This window comes from Protopterus annectens, chromosome 7.part0 (genome assembly GCF_019279795.1).
Source record: "Protopterus annectens isolate FY-2018-M chromosome 7.part0, PAN1.0, whole genome shotgun sequence".
NCBI lineage: Eukaryota > Metazoa > Chordata > Ceratodontiformes > Protopteridae > Protopterus > Protopterus annectens.
This window is the reverse complement of record NC_056739.1, coordinates 1976337526-1976359067: the sequence shown is the minus strand read 5'-3', so window position 1 is coordinate 1976359067 and position 21542 is coordinate 1976337526.

Below are 21542 nucleotides of genomic sequence, written 5' to 3'. Positions count from 1 at the left end.
GCTTTAATGTGATGCTTAAAGGTTTTTAAGTTAGTTATAGTTCTAATTTCAAGTGGTAAGGAATTCCTCAATTTAGCAATGTAGTAGGAGTATAGAGAGTCATCTGAGCTATTTTTCCTCCTGGTTACTTCAATTAGAGCTTTATTAGTGGATCTTAGTGGAGAAGTACTTGTATGGGGATTGAGGAGGCCTTGTAGAGTTGGTATTTTATCAGCTTTATAGTACATTTGGTGGACAGTAGAGAGTTGTGTGAGAATGAGTTGGTGGGGTAGTTCTAACCAAGGTAGTTGTCTTAGGGCCTTACAATGATGGGTTCTAGGAGGACAGCTAGTAGCAAATTTAGCTATCTTATTATAGCAGGCATCTACTTGCTTAGTGAAACACCTCCAAACAAAAGCAAATGAATAAAAATACGACCAGCCACAGATACAAGACGTTTAATTGCACCAAAATTATCTTCACAGAATGTTCTCTCTGATGTTTCGGCTGAAAAGCCTTCAAGGAGTCTAGCTTGCTTAGGTCAGATTTGGAGAGGTTGGTAAGGATGGGTGAGGCATATAGTAAAATTGACAGAAGATGAGTTCTGGCTGTGGTTATTCTGGAGTTTGTGGTTAGGTAGTTTTTGCATCTGTATAAGGTACCTATTTTCTTGTGTACTTTTTGGTATTGCATTTGTGGTCAAACCTGAGTGCTTTAGGACTTCATGTGTAGTCTAAAGTGTAGCAAGCAGTTTGCTAAAGTTTAAAAGCAAAAACAACTAAAAACTCTTGTGCTTTTTTTTTCCAAGTATAACCTTGTTGCTGTAGTGCTCCGTGCAGAAAGGGTGTAAACTGCTACAGTTCAAAAGAAATTATGTTTTGTTTTGTTTTTTTTTTAATAAAATGTAGGAAAGGAGTATCATGGGTTAGGCACAAAAACATGACCTGAATGATGGCTGGGCGGGGGAGTTGTGCATCTGGTGACATAGTTAGTGGAAGGAATGGCTTTTCTTTTTTTTAACTCTTCAATGGAAGAGATGGGGGGGGGGGTGGATCTGACTGTAATAAGTCAATAGTTACATATTACAATAAACTGTTTTTTGTTTTGTTTTGTTTTTGTTTGTTTTTTTTTGTTTGTTTGTTTTTTGAGGGTAGTGCACTGGTTGAGCCAGTTACAGTTCTACTGGCTCCTTTAGTTTTTCAGAATATTTCATGCTGTAAGGGATATTGGTAGTCACTTTGATTCAGGGTTCTATGACTTAGCTTTTCTGGTTCCTTTAACAGTAGCTACCATTTGTATCTGTTTTTACACATAGTTGTTAAGGTCTTATCTTCCCCATAGATGTGCCAATAGTCATGCTCAGTATTCCCTTTGTAGGTATAATTGTGTTTTATTTACTAATTTTAAGTATTATTGTTGACCTGCAGGTATCAAACAAGGCTATACATTCTGAACCAAAGCCTTGAAAACAAATTTACAGAAATTTCATAGACATTCAGTATTTTTTGCTGTTTAATATAAATAGATAGATAGAGTGCAGGTTCATGAATGTCTACTCTAAGTGTACATGATCTGTATTCAAGAACATCCATATCACATTTTTTGCGCTGCCTATTCACAGATTATACTAAGTGTCCTTGCAGTCTACACTTTGTGGTAACCTTTATGAATCCCCCTCGATATCTAAGGCTGCAAAAAAATCAGTAGAAAAGCTAAAATTAGGAGGAAGAATGTGGGAGTTCTATTGACTCAGAATGGTGTACACAGTGTAGGTGTTCATGAATCAGGCCTGTATGTGTAACCAGCAAACATTTTAAACGTTCAATGTTTTGATGCCATTTTTACAGTTGTAAAACTTGAGTGTATAATTAATCTTAAAAGTAGCCATTTACTTCTGTCAGGGTTTGTTAGCAATGTTTGTAATTTTCATAACAGTAGAATTCCTAGTTAGGAAAGACACAGTTATTGTTTCACTATGAACATTAGTAATTAAACCAGTAACTCTCTCAGCTGGCACTTCCAGTCATTCTATAAAGTGTGCAGGTGGGCTGAGATATTGTAATGTCACTGACTCAATAGGTAGCACATGCACATTTGATGTTGGAAGATCAGAGATCAGAAGGCTGTGGGTTTTCTTCCCACCCCAGATGCTTGGGCTGCATTTACATTACTGATACTGTAGTGCAGCATAAAGTGGGTGATGAATTCCTGAAGGTCACATCTTTCTGTGAGATATTAAACTGAATTCTCATCTGCCCGAATTTGTGGTAGCTCAGGTTTGCGTGAAAGATCTCATGGCACTCCTTGAAAACAGTAAAAGTGTTTCATTAAAAAAATGAATGAATGAGATTCAGAAAGGTCATGGCCAGCAATAAGCCCTTTTTACCACCAGAGGTAACTATTTCCAGTTCAGAGACCACGCTACCATAATTCTATACCTCCAAAAGGTGCAGTACCACAGTGGGCTGTCACTGTGACCTGTCCCAAATGCTAAAGGGGAATTCCAGGGCAGTAGCCAATACTAATTAGCCATATGCTGTCTCCACAGAAGTGAAGTGAGGCATTTTTTGCAGCTGAACAAGTATAAGTTAATATGGCCAAATTTCACAATCACAAATGACTTTAAATGAGAGAAAGAATGTGAGAGGTAAATGCTAGAGGGTTTATCCAACAGATAGTGGGGGGTGATATGTGTGTGTGTATGTGTGTGGCTGCATGTGTGAGGGTAAGCAGAGGGGTGAGTGGTTTCAGGTGATGTGTTTGTGACTGTGTCTTCCTGAGTTGTTACAGTAGGAAGATTAGTTAGGGGATAGGTAGGGTAGGTGTGAGTGTGTGCACAAGCATACATAGGTAAGTGTACTGGTAAGTGTGATCAGGTTTGGGGGGGTTATGTGTGTGGAGGGAGATGTCATACCTCCAAGCTCTCATATGGGGAAAAAGCTTCGAACCCTACACATTAAGAAGCACACCATTAATAATGCTTCAGTTCTCTATGCCACAAAACTGCTGTTTTAGAAGGATGTATTTTCTGATCCATAAGATGTATGACACTCTGATGTTTAGTTATCAGTTATGAGGGGCAGGACAAGCATCAGGCAAAATTAGGGATGTTATTTACAATCAAGAACAGTTGAAAGGAATGGGGGTGTCCATTTGTGGAGGTTGCTATATCTCTAGATGGTTGTATTCAAGGCTTCACGACAAAGCCAAGAGGAACACTAGATGACACCAAGAAGATTTGTTAAATATTACCGTGAGGCACTTTAATTAGTAGAGCAAGAGATGTAACATCACAATCCACTTCCTGGGCAATAAGAATGAAAGTGTATTGTCTGGCATTATTGATTCACTGTATTCATCTGTGATTTTAGAGGGCTGGGGGAAAAATAAGCTATATCCGGGACAGTCTGTCAATTCAGAGACAGAAAAGAGTTATGGCAGTGTGTGTGTGTGTGTGTGTGTGTGTGTGTGTGTGTGTGTGTGTGTGTGTGTGTGTGTGTGTGTGTGTGTGTATTAAGGAATGACTGACGAGGGTGCTTGTGCCAACATGATGCATGGGTTGCCAGTGGTGATTACCACAGGAAAATGCTTACTAGAAATAGCAGTAACACTACACGAGTCAGAAACATGCAAATTAGTCAATAATGAGGTCTTTTCTCATTGTAACTAACATGTAGCTTGTATTTATCAGGCTGTGGATTGTATTTCATTACTGAAACTAAGCGGAAATTCCTTAAGATTCCAAGAGCAGGATAAGTTATTTCTTACACTTATTTCACTGAACTGCACTTTTAAAATGCTTATTATTGTGCTATACAGTTGATCTGCTACTTTTTGCACTGTTATAAAGCTTTTTTATTGTTTCACTGCATTTATGTACTGTTTTATACTGTTTTAGCTGTATTTTTCATTGCTAGATACTGTTTCATTACTCTAATTGCATATTTTACTGAATTATTTAACTGTAAACTGCTTTTTCATACTGACAGTTGTATTTTCTGTTTGTGAGTGCTCTATATGAGCTTTTCTGTGCATTTTTGATTTTTTGAGGTTTCTGTGTTCTACAGCTAGGAACTGCAATAGTGTGCATTACTATAATTGTCTGTTTACAGTTAAAAGCATTCTCTGGAGTCTGCTTGCTCCTTGATTTGTTTAAAACTTTCATTTAGTGGCTACAGCTAGGAACTGTAATTTTCCCACCCACTCACCCTCCCTATCTTATACTTGGTGGCTTTGCAATTGCCCGCCCATACTGTATATTTGATCTGTGACACTCCCAGTCTTGTGTCATTAGTTCATTCAATCTAATAGAGAACATTTATGAAGGCCAACCCACTCCGATTCTTAACGTTGAATTAACTTCTGTTCCAGCTTTCCCCATTTCCACTTTACTGGAAAAAAAATTCTAAGCTTGCTTCCAGATACGGATTTGCTGTGTCCAGGACTGTTTTGAGCTCCTGAGCCCCACCACCCCATTTAACTAGGGTTAAACTATTCCTGGCAACATAAAGTCTGCTCTTCAAATTTTCCCTTGCAACTAGTCAGCTTTTTAGTTTTAGCACTCAAATCTGTTTCTTTGAGCTCAGCACTTGTTCAGAACTCGTTGTAAGCACTACATAAGCTACAAATTACTACAGCACTCAACTTTCCTCACTTGTCTAGAGGAAAACAGTTTTTAGTACTTAATAAATAAGCACCTATCCAGGCATGTCTAAAGGTAAGCTCCCGGTGTTTTCTCCTGTCTACCTGATGAATCTGGGCGTCTTGGGACAATGCAGTAATTGCCTCATGTACACAGACAACCCTTTCCTCCTACCACCCAACACTACGACCTGTGAGAGATGCACTTATATAGCCAAACCGGAAGCAAAGCTCTCTTCACCGAAGACTGGACTAGACAGTAAAGAGGAGAAGGTAAACACTTGCACCGCACCACACTCATCACATAGTCCCTCAAAACCTACACCACCAAAACACACACACAGAAGCACAAAACACACACCTACATTCGCAGAGGCTCTCAGTAAAAGTCTGCCCAAACAGCAGAGTCCTCCAAAGCAGAAATGCAAGCAACATCCTCCCCCAACACAACCCAAATGACACATAGCCCACATACTCAGTGTGTCACTCAACTACAGCCCATAAGGCATAACGTACCCAACACTCTAGTCATAGGTGACTCTATTGTTAGGCACACTGATGTTCCACTCACCAGGCTAAACAAGGAGAAAGTTACTGTCAGCTGCCTGTCAGGTGCCAGGATCCGCCACATAACACATGCACTCAAGTCACTCCACAACAAGTACAAATATGACTCTGGCATTGTCCATGTTGGTGTGAATGACCTGAGACGTACCTCTCTGGACTACATAAAAAGAGACATGGAGGAGCTCTCCGATCTTGTAGCCCAGGCAGGTATGACCCTAGCCCTGAGTAGCATCCTGCCATCACCCAGAATGATACCACAGTACAAGGACAAAATGATTGACTTCAACAATTGGCTAAGCTTCTGTGGTGTCATTCTAAGGGAATCCAGTATCTGTCTGCCTGGGATGACATGATCGACAGACCATGCTGCTTTGCCCAGAGATGGCCTGCACCTGTCGCCCTTGGGATTCCGGATACTGGTAAAGGCTCTTGCCACCCCTATAGTGCCTTTTTTAGGCAAGGTTCAAATGACAAATTCACTACCGTAACAGGTACAAGCAAGCAAAATCTGAGGGTAATGCTACTCAATGCTAGAAGTCTAAACCTCAAAATGCACTCACTCAAGGCACTCTTTAAAATCGAGAACATCGACATCTGTGCAGTGACAGAGACCTGGTTCAAAGCTCCAGAGAGCACCCCTGAATTACCAGGCTATAATTCATACAACACCTTTCGGTCACCAAACCTGGACCATAACACTAAATGTGGAGGCGTGTCCATATTCATTAAGGAAATCGACACCTCCAAGCTAGTTGCTCAGCATAATGCATCCGAGATTATCCAAGTTCAACTAACTCTGGGCAAAATTGCAATCCAGATTGTAGCTTGCTACAGACCCCCCACCATGCCACAGGATTCCCACTACTCTTTTCTTGATACACTGGAAAGTATTAAGGTACAACCCAACACCCTAATAATGGGTGATTTCAACTACCCCACCATTAACTGGGAAAACTACTTGTGTACCAACTCTTTTGTTCAACGTTTTCTGGAAATCAGTTCCAATGCCATGGATCAACTTATCCACGCCCCCACCAGGGGCAGCAGTATCCTAGACCTGGTCATCACCAACATGGGCAACCTGTGTTCCACACCAGAGATCAGCTCCTCGTTGGTCAGATCTGACCACAAGCTAATCACCTTAGACAGCCACATCCCGCTCCCACCCCCCATTAGGAAAAAAAACAAAAAATTTCTCCAAAGCCAACTTCATGTTTCTTAAGACAGAAGTGGCAAACTTCACGACACCCATGCAGATGAACAATAGAGGTACGACTGCTGAATCCCACACAAATGTACTTTATAAGAACTTACATGAGTGCATGGAACGTGCTATCCCTAACAGAACCAAGATGCTATCCTCCAAAAAAAGGAAGCCAATCTGGTGGTCTTCTGTGATAAACAAACTCTACAACAGACGAAAGAAACTGTTGCAAAAAAGAGTAAAATCCCACAATTGGAGGAACTCCCTGGTCAGCCTCAGTAAGAAGCTGAGATCCCTCATAAAATCCTCCAAAGCTAGTTATGAAAACAAAATCATCACTGATTCTAAAGACAACCACAAAGCATTCTATAGCTATGTCAAGAATCTCAATGGCAACACTCAGATCTGCTGTGAGTTACAGCACAATGACACTAAATATACAGAACCAACTGATATTGCCAACATCCTGGCAGATAGGTTCATTCAGTGCTAACTTTACCCCCCTCTCACCCCCTAAAGGGTCCATCTTTATACCGGAAGAATGCAAACTTCCTGTAATCATGGCTGCACAGGTAAAAACCTCACTCTCCAAAGCCAACAACACAGCATCCATGGGACCTGACAACATCCCAGGCTGCCTTCTACACGAACTACAGAATGAACTGGCACCCCACCTAAGTACCATGTTCAGTCATAGCCTCACCTCAGGCTTTGTGCCCATTGAATGGTGAACCATGATGGTTATCCCACTCCACAAAGGGGGGGCCACAACCGACCCTGGGAACTACCGCACCATTAGCCTGACGAGCCTGGTCTGCAAGGCCATGGAACGTATCATCATGGAACTCATAATCAAAGACATTGGAGATCTCCAAACTCTAGACCCCACAGTTTGGTTTTGTAAAAGGCAGATCATGTTTCCTAAACCTGATAGACTACTTTGAAGCAGTCACCAAAGCCATAGATGAGGGTAAGGTGGTTCATACAGCCTATCTAGATCTCGCCAAGGCATTCGACACCACCCCCAATTTGGAATTATAGATAAACTCACTAAACTAGGTATAAATCCCTATGTCACAAGATGGGTTGCCAACTGGCTTACTGACAGAACCCACACTGTGAAAGTAGCAGACTCCAAATCAAACTTCAGACCAGTGACAAGTGGAGTACCACAGGGTTCAGTCCTGGGTCCTCTCCTGTTTGGGATCTACTTCTCTGAAGTACAGGCTAACACAGACGGTCTTTGGCTAACTAACTTCACAGATGACTGCAAACTAGGAGCCATAATCAAAACTCCTAATGATGTGGACATCCTACAAAAGGGCCTCACTGAGACAGATGCCTGGTGTCAAAGCCATGGTCTCAAGCTCAATGCCAAAAAGTGCATTGTCATCCCTTTGGTAAAAACTCTGTACCCATGAACTACAACATAGGCCGTAGTCTACTTAACACCGAAAGTGTGATGAGACCTTGGGACACAGGTGGACAGTAGTCTCTCCTTTGATAATCACATCACTACAGTGATCAGGAAATCCTTCTACATGGCACACCTCATCACAAAAGGTTTCTCATCCAGAAAAAAAGAGGTCATTGTTTCCCTCTACTTATCACTCATTAGACCCATTATAGAGTACAACGCCCCTTTTGGTATGTACCTCACAAGACATCTACAACAACTGGAAAGGCCACAAAAATACATCACAAAGAGGATTACTGGCCTCAAACAGATGCCTTACGCAGACCGACTCAAAAAACTCCAGCTTTACTCCATTGCATATTGCCTACTCAGAGGCGATCTCTTCCAAACATACAAAGCTATGTCAAACCCAGAGCTGTTGGACATGCTCCACTTAAAGAAATCCCAATCCCTCCGAGCTACACGCTCTAGGGACCTAAACCTTGTCACCACAATAAACAGAACATGCTGGAGGGCTAGATTCCTGTCCCAGAGACTTCCCATACTCTGGAACAGACTGCCTATCCACGTCAAACAGAGCTCTTCATTAGCATTCTTCAAAAAAAATCTTGATGATTGGATGGGTAATAGGAAAATCACACCGGGGATCACTTGTGTGGTTCTGCTTGACAGGGGCACAGGAAAATAATTTTCTTGGGTGGCGAAAGCCAGGGTACCTTTTTTGGCTAGGGCCAATAGCCTAGTACCTACCTATGAACCTATGAACCTATGTCTCTGAATCACATTTTCCACAACAGAAGAAATAATCCCTTTTGGCCACTGGTCTTGGGGCCAGCTGTGGAATTCTATTTTGAATCCCAGAGAATGTTTCCAAAACTAGTTTACATATTCATATAAAATAGTTTCGTTCATTTTTTACCCTCCAGCATGAATGATACTCAGATCCCATTTCTTGTTATGTAATACCTCTTTACATATTGCTTTCCACATATACCATAAATATGAAATTATTATTTTACCCATTTCATGAACTTTTCACTATTCCGAGTCTCCATTCAAGACCATATCAACTTAATTTATTCTCTCTCTCTCCTTTTCCACATTCCTTTTGTAGCATTCCATATACCTTTTCTGCTTGGCCATAATAATAAACATTTTCAACAGTTTATTCTCTACAAGTATAGCACTTTCTCTCCTGTTGTTTGTATGTTACCCCTTTAACAGGCAATTTCTTCAATGTAATCCTCCTTACAAAATCCCTCAATTACCTTATGTTTTTCAACCTTTGCTTTCTTCTCTGTAACACATACTCTGTTTTCCTTGCTAATCCTAACCAAGGGTCAATATAATACCTTTCCATCATGTACTCATAACATTGTGTCCTTTTTTTCTGGTAAAAATGTTTGTTTTCTGTTATTCCACAATAAACATTCTTTATAACACTTCTATCCATCTCTTTCAACAACCACCTATATTCTTTCATGTTTTCCAGAGTTCTTATTTCTTCCACAGTAGTCTTCCTTTCACAATCCTTCCCATCTTCTACCTTCATTTAATAACCAATATGTATGTAATAAAGCCAGATATAATACTGGGTTTAGTAAACCTAATCCCGTTTTTACTAGGTTCAGTCTTGACCTCCCTCCCCATATTACTCCAAAACACATTTACAGTGACTTCTCTTTACATTTTGCAGCATAAATTATTTCACCTAAATAAACTAACTTAGCTAATATAGACAAGAATTAATTGCATTTTCTTCAAAAACTTTCAAATTGAAAGTTTCCCATACGTATGCTATTAATCGTATATCTTTCTACTTTCCCTACCATTCATCTGTTTGTACATCTACAACCCCTTTTCCCATTTTTACACATGGGGTCAGGGTATCATTTCAACAGTGACAGTTATCTAGAGTCAAGGTTTACACCACCAGGTGGCTAGCCCTTCCACTTCCACATCACACACTCACATGCACAATCAAACCAATGGCCAGTTTAGAGTGTCCAATCCATTTACTGCATGCTTTTCGAATGTGGGAAGAAATTGGAGCACACAGTGGAAACTCATGTGGAGACAGGAAGGACATGCAAACTGCTCACAGAAGGAACCCAAGCGGAGAATCAAACCAGAGAATGTGCTGTAAAGTGAAAATGCTATTTGCTGCACCACTTCCCCTTTCATTACTTATATTTAATACCTTCAAAATTTACCCCAGTACTGTATTAGCAAGCCTTGTAAAATAAATACTCGGGGGGGGGGGGATTCAGTAATGGCTACACGGTCATTTTTCACCGTGTAGGCCGCAAAAAGTTTTGTATTCAATAAACTCTGTCTAGTGACGTGCACTCATGTACAAACATGGTAAATTCAGTGGCATGCAAATTACAATATAAGTAGCTGAATTGTATGCTAATGAAGCAAACCAACACTGTGGAGCAATTCAACAAGCTGTAAAGCATCCATATAGGTCCCATGCTCATGTTGCCTGTATATACAAAAACTTTTCAACTACAGCCACGGAAAGGAGTCTACACAAGAAACAAGAACAAGTAAAAGTTATTACATTTGTACAGCACTGACCTTAACATGTAACAGCAGACACATTATAACAGTATTAGGGTGGATGCTACAAAAGTTGAGTAACAGTAGAAACAATCCTTTTAAGTGCTATGACATACATGCAGCTTTGCTCCCCCACCCCATGTGAAGAATATGCTCATAACTAATGTAAACAGCTACAAGTGTAAACCCCATGAAACAGCCTATTCATACTGTCATGCACACATATGCAGTAAGTAGCTGACAGAATACAGTCAAATTATGTTAAAAACTGCGTTCCTCTCTACAGATATATAGCAAAGTAATACCCTCCCATGTGTTTACAGAATTGGGCTCCCATTCAGTTTCCCTGGCTACATGGTTACCAAATGTGAAGATTCAGGGCTGTCAGCACTGCGAAGATGCAAATGAGGTCAAAACACATTAGAATTGTTGAATCACAAAAACATTGTAACTGTGTAGGGATGTTCACTTTGTGTAGGCACTTCCACAGTATTTGTTTTCAGTGGATGGCAACAGTGAATAATGACATTGGGGGATGTCAGGTTACACTTACAGAGATGTACATGTAGGTCTGTGAAGGGTGAAAGTGCATGTAAGCAGTGCACAATTCACAAGTTCTGTTTCATCCCCTTTATTTGTTGTTAAAATGTGTCATCTCTGCATTAAGTTATTGTTTAATTATTTTTCTCGTTGTTTGCGAGATGCGGCACTTAGCACAATCACAGGAAATGGAGGAATGAATGACAGCTTTCTCTATGCTTGACATGTAACTATTCCTCTGGTAGCACGTGTATGTGTAGAGCTGGAGTACAGATGGTCCTGGGTTCTAATATAGGGTGTGCAAACTTTAAATTACTTTTTGTGCTCCTTGTTTGTGTAATACCATGTGAATGGAGGACAGTAGTAATAATATTGCCTGTGTTTACCTTATTTACATGTAGGTGCATGCAGGAGTGCTGAGGTGCACATCGTGTACTAGTGAGCAGCAATGGAGTTAACATACTCAGTTAAGCAGCAGGTGTGCGTCATAGCTGCTAAATACAGCATAAGCAGATGATTTTCAGCACGTTGGAGCTATTCAACAGGCTGTAAAAGCATCCATATAGCCTCCATTCTGTTTTTTCCAGAATACTTCAATACCATAGAAGTACAGGCAAGGAAATTTTAAAGGGATACAATGCTAGGGGCTTCTGCAGCTTTGCTTCATATGTATGTGATAGAGGCTAAAGCCAAATCCTGCTGGTGCTAGTAACATGGCCTAGGCTGAGAAGGAGAAGAGTGTTCAGACCCAGGGTAACTTTTCAGATGCTACATGACCTGAAAATTGTAGAACACTTCAGGGTGGACAGGGACACATTACATGAACTCTGTAAACTCTACCACTCTCAACTCAGAGCCAGAGCCAACTGAGGGGAACCCATCCCAGTGGAAACAAAGGTATGTGTAGCCCTTAGAATATTAGCTACAGGTACCTTTCAAAGACCAATTGGGGACATGATGGGTGTATCACAGGCATCAGCATCCAGGATCCTCCACCAGTTCCTGGATGCTATGCTCATATATCCTAGTGAGCATATATGCTTTCCCTGTAGTTCTGAGGTGAGGACCAGCAATATGCAACATTTCTACCAGGTACCCCACTACCCTGAAGTAATGGGTGCCATAGATTGCACTCATGCACACATTATGGAATCACCTGGTGAGCAGGGTGAAATCTACATTAACCACAATGGATACCACTCCATCAACTGCATAATCATGTCTAATCCCTAGGTAATTATCTTGAATGTGTGTGCTGGCAACCCTGGCAGTTATCATGACTCCCATATCTGTCACACATTAATGCTGTACCAGATGTTTACTAGGGGGGACATCCCACTGCACTATTTACTGGGGGATTCTGGCTATGCACTGGACCTGTGGCTGATGACACCAGCAGAGGTGCACACACAGTCATGGAAGAATGCCATAATGAGGCACACACACAAACCAGAAACACAGAGTGTTCTGAAGTCACGGTTCCTGTGCCTAGATCAGTGATGGCAAACCTATGACGTGTGTCAATGTTGACACCTGCCATGATGTTTTGGGTGATATGCCAGCGAACACCAACACCCGAGTTACCAAAGACACTTCTTTTGCATTCATTGGTCATGTGAAGTGCACAGATTTATTTTGTTCCGGGAGATTTTTACATGCCAACCCAAAAGGTTTGCCGTCACTGGCCTAGATACATCTAGTGGAACCCTGCAGTATAAGCCATGCACATGTACACAAATCTTTACAGTATGTGCTATGCTCCACATTCTGATCCTGTGGAAACAGCTGCAGCAGGATCAGCAAGGGGAAGGGACACACATCTCCCCACCAACACCTAGGTGACACAGCCACAGTCAGAGGAGGACTCAGAGGGGGAATCACCAGCTACTGTGGCTGGAGGCTGATGTAAGCATGCTCAGTACGCCCTTGCCTTGGCTAACAAACAATGCATAGCACATTTACTGACTGCCTAGATGCCTAATACCTTTCCCTTACTCACATACATGTAGTAAAATTGATGCCAGGCAACTCACTCAACCTTTACCTCCCCATGCATTGGTTGTGCACTGCTTGCATCAGAGTCAGCTCTGAACTAAAACTGTGTCAACTGCTGCATTTGCAAGTTAAGTCCTCAACCTAGAGTGCATTCTTTAATAATATTATGGCATATCCTTGTATTTCTTAAATTGGTACAGTAATCAAATAAATATTGTTGGATTTCTACGGAAACTACCTTAACATGTCACAGCTTAGCAATGATTTTACTTATGTGTTCCCATTAGTAAGTCTTAGGCCTCAGGTGCCAAAGATTCATACAGTCATCCCTTTCAAAAGTACTGATGATCAGTGCATGCCCTCAGTTTAGCACCATAGCTTTTTACTGGTAAATCATTAAAGAGAGAAGTTAGAAAGTAATGATACACATTGCGGTTTCTGACTTCACAACCCTTCCCAAGATCAAACAATAGGCATGCTGCAAAACAAGGAGAGTAGCAAGAGCATCATATACCTGTTTGTGCCATAGCAGTAACTCATATTTCTCCTTTTTTTATCAATTTTGTTATTCCTATTACTTTCACCAAACAACAAATACATGACAGGTTTGGCTGTGCTCATTTGGTTTGGGTGAAACACGGCATTGGGGAAATAGGACAAACCAGACCACCTAGGAAGCAGACAGCCACAAACAATTATAAAACAGATATATTCAAGTAACGCTTTTCGGCATTGCAAAAACCAGGCCTAAAGTATAGATGGAACTATCAGACATTTGCAATGCAGCCTGCATTTGCACACTACCTACCTATGTGCAAAGGTGTATGTTGCATGCATGTACACTTTGTTCACCATCATGCAAACCAGCTGTTATTTGCGCTATGGGACTGTATATATCATGCTTCATTATTAGTGTTTATTCTCAATTTTCTTTGACATCAAACTACATATGGAAACATTACAAACAAAGGGCCAGATCTAACTGTACATCATATATTTGCAATAAATTCATGTGTTGTCCCTCCACACCACCAAGCACTACAACACTGTGGTCAGAGTACTTTTTCCACACATATAGCAACCACACTGCAAAGTGTAATATATGATATTGGGTGCTTCATCATGTACAGGGCCAGTTGGTGGTGCCACAACCTTGCTCTGCTAAACATAAACATCCAACTACACACAATATGTGTACTTGTGTTGCTACACAGCTAGGCTTCTAAACAGCCCAGTGCTATTAGGTTACTAGCCTCATATAACACTATGAAGCTATATACTTAAGCAGGCCTCCCAAGCTGTTTTGCACCACATGGCCTGCTGATGTCCTCTACTATAAGTCCCCCTCACTCTTGTATAAACCAGACTTGTGTCATGGCACTGTAGTGTCATGTTCTGTAGTCCATGCACTTAGATAGGTAAGGGTTCAGTTCTCACTGTAGTCCACTGTGTGTGTGTGTGTGTGTGTGTGTGTGTGTGTGTGTGTGTGTGTGTGTGTGTGTGTGTGTGTGTGTGTGTGTTTGTCTAGTCAGCACAGTAGATGTGGTATCCCACAGTTACTTCTTCAAGGACATGGATTGCCAGTATGCTGACACTTGCACAAGCCTACACATCCATTCATCCATTTCATACAGTATTCCTGGCCTATTGTCTTCCACATGGCCTGCTGATGTCATCTACTATAAGTTCACCTGCACTCCTATAAAAGTCAGACTTGTGCCATGGTGCTTGCATTAAGTACTTTGTTCTGTAATCTATGCATCTAGATAGGTAGGGGTTCTATTCTCACTGCAGTCATGTGCGTGTGTGTGTGTGTGTGTGTGTGTGTGTGTGTGTGTGTGTGTGTGTGTGTGTGTGTGTGTGTGTGTGTCTGTGTGTCTACTCAGCAGAGTAGACATGGTATCCTGCAGTTGCCCTCCAAGGACATGGATTGCCAGTATTTTGATACTGGTACAAGCCTACACATCCATTTCATGCAGCCCTCCCACCCTATTGTCTCCCATATGGCCCACTGATGTCATCTATAAGTTCACCTGCACTCCTGTAAAAGTCAGACTTGTGCTATGCCACTTGCATTAAGTACTGTGGTCTGTAGTCTGTGCACCTAGGCAGATTGGGGTTCTGTTCTCGCTGCAGTCAACTGGGTGTGTTTGTGTCTAGTCAGCAGACTAGACATGGTATCCTACAGTTACTTCCCAAGGGCATGGATTACTAGTGTTTTGATACTTGCATAAGCCTACACATCCATTTCATGCAGTCCTCCCAACCTATTGTTTCCCATATGGCCTGCTGATATCATCTACTATAAGTTCACCTGCACTCCTGTAAATGTCACACTTATGTCGTGGGGCTTGCGTAAAGTAATGTGTTCTGTAGTATCTGTACTTAGATAGGGGCTCTAGTCTCACTGCAGACAAATGTGTGTGTCTGTGTCTGTCAGCTGTTGCTTGACATTACTGAAAGTCTTTTACACCATGTGGGACACTTATTCTGTCTTTAATAGACACTACTGATGCCATCAGCTATAAACTCTTGCCTTGACACACTCCAAGTTTGACTTGAGCTGTGGCACTTGTATAAAGTAATGTATTCTGTAATCTCTGTACTTAGGTAGGGGTTCTATTCTCACTGTACTCAACTGTGTGTGTAAATGCATTTGTCTATTAGCTATTGCATGACATTACTGAGAGCCGTTTATCTCAGCATGTGGGGCACTTATTCTGGCCTCAACAGAGTCTGCTGATGTTATCAGCTATATGATAGGTTTGGATCTGTAGTAATCCCAACAGCCCATGGTCAGAAAGTGGGCTGGAGGCCAGGCAGATGTGACCTTATCCTATACCACACAGATTACAGTGACCTGGCTTTTAATCTATCCATATACGTCATGGCATAGTTAGTAGCCTCTATGTTGATGAGAAAGGCCTGTGAGCTATCCAACCATTGCATGTGTCTGGTGAGGGTAATGCAAAATAAATTATTATACTGTTTTACTGTTCTGATCAGGTTTTACTACAATGCTGTCATACAATCCTAATTGAATGTGATGGTGTAATTTATAATGTGCACCATATGTTTGTACTGGGAAAATGTTAGAGAGAGAAATTAGACATTAATGATGCACATTGCAGTTTTGTACTTCACAACCATCACAGGTGAAATCGGTATAAGGTTGTGACATCTTGATGCTATAAACTGTTGAACTTTTGAAGGAGAATATATGTTCAAGGTATAATGACCACTTAACACAAATGCAGATACACTAAGCAATAAGTTACCGATGCACCATGATCATCTGGCAGAAGGCATTTGTATCCTTGAATCCAAAGGACAGAAACAGGGATATGGCACAGTTGACATCACTTGCAGGCTTTGTTGTTGGGGGGTGGGGGGCAGGAAGCCTAGGCTGACACACAAGGTCAGTGTGTGTGTGTGTGTGTGTGTGTGTGTGTGTGTGTGTGTGTGTGTGTGTGTAAAAGAAAGAGAAGAAAGCAGACATATGTATAAAACAACAAAAGACAAATGAGTAACTGTGGTGTGTGTATCTGTAGGGATTCTCCAGGTGAAATAGTTGTGTGCATGTGTGCATGACCACAGCCAAGCTCTGTGCTTGCTCTACATCTTGGTCTGTCAGACGGGTGTGATTAGTGCATGGTAGAGATGGCAGTTCATCATTGGCATCCCCAACCAGGAGAACTGGTTCTGACAGGAGTTGCACTGGCACATTGACATCCAGGACCATGGTCAGATGCAGTGCTGCTAACTGAATGTGACTGATGTCTGCTGGACTAGCTCCTTTCACAGCAACACCCACAACCATGACCACAACCCTCATGGCCTTCCACATCTGTGTGCAGACAGCACACTCATTGATGAAGCACTGGAAGTACTGGCAGTATGCGAGAGTGATCGGACACAGCCACATTGGCTGATGGCAGATGATGTGGCTGACCTATGCCCACAAGGATGTTGTTCCCCTCTCAGCAGACATTCCATCACAGACAGTGCCCATTCCATAACAGTCATCCCCTCAGTCCATCACAGACAACCCTCGTTTCCATGTCTCATTCATCCAGTACTGTAAATGGGCAACATGGTGGAGCCAGTTAAGCATGGAAGACTGTGTCACAGTACTCTGAGACATGCACTGTGTAACCCATTCTATATCATTGTCCTTAAAATATGTGAATATGTGAATTAAAAACTATATAATATGCAGCTGTCAAGAAATGTAGGCCAGCTTGGATGTTAAGGGACATAACCTGTGAATTTTTGTGCTGGTTACTCACATTTCCAACCTTACATGTAACACTTTCTAGATCTAAGCTGACACACCTAGTGGAAGTAAGTCTGCCCTGCAGTGCTGTTGTGATTTTCCCCACCCAAGCAGTAATCACTCACAGGTACAATCCATTAATAATGCACACCATATTAAAAGGCAACCCTGTAGTTAGGCAAGCTGATGTTAGTTCTATATGTGTGTAACATTAAGAACACACATTTTCTGCATATTATCTCTACAGAGGAGTACTCATTCTCCCAAGGTATGGTTCCATTTTGTCATCTACATGCTGCGTATGCTGGAATGTATTTAACAATAATGTGAAGCACAGGCTTTTACAATGTTATTTGTATGCATTGCTTAGAAGTGTGCTGATGTCATGGCCATGTTTGTCCAGGCATTTCAGATACAGACATGATTGACAAGACATTAAAATAAATGGAAAAGACAGCTGTTTGAGAAATATGTAGAAATACATCAGGGACAGGTCCTTTGACAGCACTTGTAGCATTTCAAAGATATTTTGTTTGCCACAAAGGTCATTTGCCTATTCTTTTATGGGGGTCGGGGCTAAGGTTTGTTACTATTATGGTACTAACAAGGACATCTTGCTATTGTTACTCTCCTTGTTTTGCATTCACATCTGTAGACTGTATTATGTTTTGGTGAGTAATACTGACTGGATACCTTTTCTGTTGTCTATGTAAACAACATTGTATAGTTAACAAAGGGAAACGAAATGGCAGGAGGAACACAGGCAAGTAGGTCCACTGGAATCAAGAGTCAAAATAGCGTATAAAAATTTAATATCAGCTTTCATCACGCGACTTCATCAGATTCTGATGAAGTCATGTGATGAAAGCTGATATTAAATTTTTATACGCTATTTTGACTCTTGATTCCAGTGGACCTATTTGCCTGTGTTCCTCCTGCCATTTCGTTTCCATTCGTTGTGTCTTTTGGCTTTTTCTGTCTAACATTGTGTAGTTGTGTGATACTTATGTGTATTATACATTTGTTTTCTTGTAGGCTATCGACAATCATGGCATCAAGATTTATTTATTTAATTATTTTACATTTGTTTACCAGGATAGTCCGACTGGACCCATGTCCATTAACAGTGGAAGCCCAGGGAGAAAAGCTCATTAATCCACGTCTAAGACCCTTCTTATATGACAAAAACAATATAATAATTGATGGTTTATGGCAACATGCTGCCTTCCTCCTGGAAAAATGAAGGCAGGATATGGACAGTAGGCTCATATTATGGCAACAAATTGTTGCTGATGTGAATGTTGTGGGTGGCCAAGGCAGAACCTATGAACAGGTGTGCCACAGGGCCACTGATATGATCACCACTGCAAGAAGGAAAGTAGCTGCAGTAGGCTATGATCTTTTGGGTACAGGTGGAGGCCCTGCTAGGGAACCACCACTGAGCCCCAATGAGCAATTGCTAGCTGACTTAATGACCATACAAAGCGCACACTGTGGGGGCCAGAGTGTTGGACTTACCAACCACATCCCAAGAGAAGCTTCCAGGTAAGCCTTGTAATCTGAACTGTTGAATATGGTTGTATATTTAGTGAAGTTAAATGTATAAGTTAATTTTGTGTCACATGTATTTATTTGGGGGCATTGAAGATTGCTACTGTTATAAGCTTAGCTTGGAGTTGCAGGCCATATTTTTGTTTAAACACTTGTTTACTGCAGTTATAAAGGGGCAAATGTATGTATTACCCCCTGTGTTACAGTTGATTGTGATGTTGTTGCCCTCACTTCTTGCTTACCTTTTTTCAGGACCATCAGGCCTCCAAGAAAGCTTGCCTTATGCAGTTGATAAGCCATATGGTTTGATGTCTTTTCTGCTGATCAATTTAAACAAATATTGCAGTGTGTGTGAGTTTGATCTCAGGCGTGTTGTGTGTATTGCTGGACCGTCTGTAATAGTGGCAGCATTGTTACTTAGTTAGTATGTATTGCATTGTAGTAGTGCTGTTATTAATGTTTTCCTGTGTGTATTGCTTTTTTATCACAGGTGATTCTCACAGTTGAACTGTGGGCCCTGTGCCACCTGATGTCAGTGCAGCAGCAGAGTCTGATGATGATGATGGTGGCCAAACTGAGGCACAGTCGGGGGGGTGCAGAGGTTGAATATCATGCAGAGGTTGACATACAGCTATCCCCTGCATTTACATTGGACACAGCCAAAATGCCTACATCTACCCAGTCCACTGAGCCTACAGATCTTGGACAGGTGGAAAGAGGAGGACATTGATAAGGGAAGTGAGGCTAGTGCAGCTTCAGTGCCTTTTAAGTCTGGCCGTAGCAAAAGTGCGGGCACGGTGCCATGCAAGAGGATTTATAGGGGTGCTAAGAAGGGGCCTGCTGTTCCTCATTCGCTTGGTGCAGGTGTCATTTCCCTTGCCAATCAATGTATGTTTAGGGCCATCATGGATGCACAGGCACATTCTCATAGGTGCTCCAGACAAATACTCAGGATTGTGGATGTGGCACAGTCTGACATGAGGGACTCCCTCCACCGTGTTGCCAATTCACTGTATTGGATGAATGACACGTTGGAATGAGGGGTGTCTATGATGGACCCATACCTCTCAGCCATACCGAATTTCTTGTTTTTTACTGGTTTTGAGGTCCAAATAATGGGGTGCCATGATTTCTGAGTGGCACCCCTTAATTTCCAAATTTCCCAGCTTTTTGTTTTTAATTTTTTTTTCAGCTTTTTTGCGCTGACGTCATCACGTGCAAAGGTGTGCACAATGATGTCAGCTCTGCAAACAGCCTGCCAGCCTGTCGGAATTGGGCTCGAGGGATTCAATGTACTTTTCAGCCCACAGCAGTAAAAATAGCATGCAAGCCATGCATGCATTTCCTGGCACGCATTTCCCAGCTGCTCCAGGTAAGGACCGACAAGTAAAATATAAACTCAACACAAGAGAAATTTGGTTCTTTTCTGCAGGCATTTAGTGGATGATATTTGAATGGCTCTGTACGAAACGTGTGTGTGTGTGTGTGTGTGTGTGTGTGTGTGTGTGTGTGTGTGTGTGTGTGTGTGTGTGTGTGTGTGTGTGTGTGATGCCCCAGGTTACTATACCTGGTGGCTAGAGTTACTCAGGCTCAAACCCTGTACGTTGAGTAAAGGTAGCAAGAGCCTGAATTCCCTACCTCCACCACTACTTGTGAAAACTGTCCAGATTTTGCCTCAGATTTTTGTTCTGTTCCTCATAAAATCTGTGGTTTTCTGGATTTATGTGGCAAATCAGTCAGGAATGAATTCACTAAATAATGACAGGCATTTGAATTTCAGACTTCATATTCTTCAGAAAATACATGGTAACACAAAACCTTTTATTCTAGCAATTTTCTAAGTTTATAAGATCAATATTTGAAAATTGTCCCTATTTTGGGAGCTGTATTCCCCCATTATTGGCTTTGTCCAGTTTTTTTGTGCTAAGAGGTTGAGAGCTATGGTGAGAAGAAGAGAACTAAATTCACTGAATATGTTTGAGGGCTGTATTCCCCCATTATTGGCTTTGTCCAGGTTTTTTGTGCTAAAAGGTTAAGAGCTGTGGTGATAACTGAATTCACTGAACATTTTGGGGGCTGTATTCCCCCATTATTGGCTTTGTCCAGGCTTTTTGTGCTAATAGGTTGAGAGCTATGGTGAGAAGAAGAGAACTAAATTCACTGAATATGTTTGGTGGCTGAATTCCCCCATTATTGGCTCTGCCCAGGTTTTTTGTGCTAACAGGTTGAGCTATGGTGAGAACTCAATTCACTAAATGATAGCCATTTAAGTTTCAGTCTTCCTATCTTTCAGGAAACACATGGTGGTAACACAACATTTTATTCTAGCACCTTTCCAAGATTATACAAGCAATGTTTAAACTGTGTCCCTTTTTTTGGCTTTTGCCCCCCCCCCCAATAAATGTTGGCTTTTTCCAGATTTCGTGTGCTGCAAAGTTGAGAGATACAGTTGAGTGTCGAGTGGATTTTACAAGGTACTGAGAGCTTCATGGGAAGAAATGTTTAGTGCTGCTAATGCCAAGTCTGCTTGAATTGTTAATAGCATAATAGGTAGAATACTTGCTTTTGATGCAGAAGGCCATGGGTTCTGCTCCCACAGTATGTAGATGCATTGCTGATAATGTACTGTGTTGTACTTTTAAAGGGGTTGGATGCTGCAGTCCTGAGAATGTCCTCTTTGGCAGCAATAACTAGTAACTATGAACCTGTTATCATTTTGCCGTCCATTCCCTGTTGGAATATTACTAGCTTATCATTTTTAATGTAACATAGGTAATTTATTCCTCAAGGACAACAGACACTTTATT